This window comes from Montipora foliosa, unplaced genomic scaffold, assembly GCF_036669935.1.
Source record: "Montipora foliosa isolate CH-2021 unplaced genomic scaffold, ASM3666993v2 scaffold_412, whole genome shotgun sequence".
Taxonomy (NCBI): Eukaryota; Metazoa; Cnidaria; class Anthozoa; order Scleractinia; family Acroporidae; genus Montipora; species Montipora foliosa.
Window position 1 is genome coordinate 1,580,821 of NW_027179715.1, and position 4,180 is coordinate 1,585,000.

General features: G+C 35.6%; 1 protein-coding gene across 1 annotated transcript in view; it reads left to right on the forward strand.

Annotated features, from left to right (window-relative positions):
• Nucleotides 1-306: 306 nt before the first annotated feature.
• The window catches only part of LOC137988305 (uncharacterized), a gene marked incomplete at its 3' end in the record, with an annotated part of 80,586 nt that continues 76,712 nt past the window's right edge, over nucleotides 307-4,180 (forward strand). The window contains exon 1 of the mRNA XM_068834339.1: nucleotides 307-355. The remainder of the gene's footprint in view (nucleotides 356-4,180) is intronic.

Below are 4,180 nucleotides of genomic sequence, written 5' to 3' on the forward strand. Positions count from 1 at the left end.
TAAACACAAACTATAGGGCGTTTTTAGATGGTTCTTTTCTTTCCATAATAATCTATAACGTCACATTAATATGTGCATCTTGTTAAGCAATTAGTAGTGCTTCATATGGTATTATAACATAGCCATTAAGTGAAACGTTGTAGAGTTCATCTTTCTAATAACACATTCCCCCCAAATTGTTGAAACCGGTTCGAGCCACCTCAAGATAAATTAGTGCAGCGTTAACTTAGTTTTCAATTATATTAGTTTCCATATACATTACGTTTCATGTTTTCATTTCTAGATATCTTCATGACAATAAAATAACTCAACTCCCAGGAAAAGTTTTCTCAGGACTCACTTCTTTATTTTACATGTAAGTATATTGCCCCAAATACGCTTTAAAAATATAACATAGCTATGCGCCTGGTCACTCCACAAGGAATTGTCTGACTTAGTTACAAATTGATTCGCACAGCTGATTTAAATCAAGTAATAGTAGTTAATACGGACAGTTTCAGGTCTAAAATTAAAGTACTCTTTGACCTTACCCTTCTAGTGTTAATTCTATGTTGCTATATAATTGAGGCCAATTGGGATTAGGTGAGATGCCACGAGTCTTATCTACCAAGAATTAAGTAAAGTCATGATCAGCAAGATCTGGGGAACAAAACTAGAATAATATTGAAACTATAATTGATTGCACTGTTCTTCCTTATTTAGAATTAAACGATGTTGTTGCTTGCGATTTTTACATGAAGGGTTAATTAAGCAACTGTTTGGTACTTAAAAGGGACGAGTAATGTCTTTGACAACAGTCTGTCGCCCGTCGAGCCGTAATCAAAGTGAGCTGTAGTTCTAATATTGTACAAGTGTGGTGTTTGGTACAACACGGAAATCAAATGGAAACTTCTCTAGTAACTTATGGGTTTAACAAAGACAGAGACTTGGATCTGTGATCTGTGTTGTCTGGCTTATTTGTTTGTACTCAATTCTGCACAGTCTTCTGGCAACATTTGGAAATTTCACAAATTCTTGTTAGTCAAAAATTATTTGAAAGAAAGCTTGTTGCCCATTTTTTGATTGATAATTCAAGTAAAGGGTTTTTCAGTTAAGGGTTTGAGGCTGAACACTTGTGGGAAATTTATTTAGTTGCGTTTTTGACACGGAGTGTAATTTGACACGATTGAGTTTCTTGTCTTCACGCACGTAATGAAATAGGAAGTGGTTTGTTTCAAAAAATATTTCGCCGGAAAAGGTGGCCTTTATGAATTCATGATGTTGTGTAATATGCGAGCTGAACTGGATAGTTTTTATGAAAATAGTAAAGCATTTTGGTGTCAAAATAAGGTAAGCGTCTTTCTGTAGTGTTAACTTAATAAAAATAAAATATACCATGCGGCGTAAACTTGATTTCCACTCTCAAAATTACCTTCAGAACTTACTTTTTGCGTACAACAAGCTTTTAGAATGATGTTCTTGTTTCCTGTGGTGATACTTGACGATTCGGGAACATTTTATGAAAAAATATTTATAACGGGTCACTCGCGCAACTTGATCGCGCGAGCTTCCCCTATTATAAATAACATCCACTTGGCCTTTTGACATCCCATTAAAAAAAAACTCGTAAAATATTCGCGGACCGGTAGATTTCTCTGAAATTTAAAAGGATGATTGCTAAGCATTAGAAATCGACGAAGAGGTAAATGCGACTAAACTTGTTGCGTGCGTTGCTATTTTTATGATTTGACTGTTGTGCAAATTTTGACAGATAATATTAAATTATGGAAAAATATCTACGGATAGATCGTTAAAAATCTTTTTTTTTAGTGGTTATTTAAACATAAAACATGGAACGCTTGACGAGAAATAATATTTTTTTCTAATGCAATGTATTTGAAAGAAGAAAAATTTCGCGGAAATCGCGGGTAAAATGAGTTAACAAATTGGCATACGTGCGTTGAAATGTGATACGCGAGGAGACAGGAATTTTATTTCTCTGACAAATGATTTTGTCATTGTAGTGTAAGATGAAATTTATTTGGGAAGCGAACAATATTTCTTTAACTTCCTGGTTAATCCAATTTATTGCTACGACTTGCTAGTGCGAAGATTGTTTACATGAAACTCACGCTTTTTGCGAATTTTGAGTGTCATGAAATTACATAATTTGCTTGACAATATATCCCTTTACCCTAACCCTAAAACATTCAGATAGTAACAAACTTCATATTTACTTAACCATTTCTTCTGCTTTTGTGCTTGCCAGCATTGTGATTTGCGATAATTTGCAAGTCTGTTTTTGTATCTCATAAATGTTTAGATTTTCAATTACATGGCCACTCAACCTCTCGATTGTGTAAATAGTTCACCCTGAAGTCAAAATAGATACGTTTCTCAGGAACCCGACAAAGAAGGCTTCCTGACGCGACAGATGAAATCTAAATAGTCAGTTAAATATTACAACAAAATTAAAAAAACCAACGACGGAAGTTTCTTGGCTAACAAGTACGTTGTTTTACTCTGAAAACGACAAACGATTAACATTCTTTCCCGTAGTTCATTCAGTTGACACAAGGTGATCACGTGCACCTTCATGGTTGCCTAGCACGTGATCAATTTCTTCCTTTCGACAAAACATCATGACCTCTCCGATTATTCATAAAAGTTAGAGACTGCAGAAATTTTCTTGTTTTTAAGATCGATTGTCATTAATCTTTCGATGAGATTTCGATTCAGGGTTATATATAAAAACTATGTTTTTTTTTTTTTCTTCATCTGTCTTTTGGCTTGTCTTTTTCTGGTGCAAACGCAAAGCCAAACAAGGTTTTGACCTGGCATCAGATTAGACTAACAAGAAGAGGAATTATGAAGCGGAAACAACACCTTCAGTCCTTTCTTAGTGTGTGCAATAAACGTTTGATTAGTGCAACTGCAAGACATGCTGGAAAACGTCCGTCAGAGCAATTTGCAGTTAGGTTTTTTGCAGACTATTTATTTAAAGAAGAAACGAGTAAATTTTACTCAAGAGCGTGTGAACGTGTGAGCCAAAGGGCCTCTGCTGGCGCGACATGTGGGTGACCCCTCAAATGGTCTTAATGACGCCCCACTTGAAAAAAATTAACTGGAACGCTGCAGTTCAATACCACCCAATTGACTAATTTCGAATTGCGCAGCAACAAACGAACAGAGTCGAGGTTCAGGGGAATAATTTGCATTTTCTATTTGTTTTGAACAATACAAAATGATAATTATTCCCCTGAACCTCGACTCTGTTTTTTTGTTGCTGCACAATTCGAAACTAGCCTTTTCAGTGACTTCTTTTTTTGTGTAACGCGTACCACAGGCAACCCAGTGTAAGCTTTTTGGAGCTTCTAGTTGACCTTGAACTGAGAAAGTTGTTTTTAGGCTTCTAATTCTAGCGTGACTCCTATTCGCTGGCTATTGACAGTTAACTCTGAAATGGCCTTTTTTCCCCTTTTCCATTCGCTCGCTGAGGGTGTGCTTTTTTTCTTTTAAAACTCATGCGGTTCAAGAAACATTTATTGCCAAACTGGTAAATTGCAAAGTAAATTTCGCTGGAAAAACCGATGTCGCACTCATCGCTTCGTGATTCATGCGATATCGGTTTTTAGCGCAAAATTTACCGTGGAATTCACTAGTTAGGCAATGAATTTTTCATAGAAGAAAGCAAAGAAAATGATTTAATTATTAAAGCAGCAATCAGAAACATCAAAACGCGGACAATTCGAAACCTTTTATTTTCACAAACCTTGCTGGCAGTAAGAATAAATAACCAGGGAGCTCCGCTTTTAGGTTTGGCTAAATCTATATATTATGTTAAACTGGATTGAAACCATCGAAAAATGCGGAAGGAAAACATTTTCCAAACCGTTTTCCACCTGAACACGAAAAGTTTTGACTGTGTAATAATTAGAAAATTAGACGAGGCTTACCTGTAAGATGAAGTTTGATTTGAAATCTATGAGTCATTGGTCAGGAACGTAGGAGTCACGTGAAATAGAGTACGCGAAACCAGAGCTTGCAGTCTTTAAAGGAGAGATTGTGAATTGCCACAAAAGGTTATTTACAAGTTTAATAATTTTGAAAACCCCTAATTACAAAAAATTCACCTTACAGGTAAGCCTCGTTTAATTTTCTAATTCTATTTCGTTATTTGTCTACGTCACTACGAAGTCAA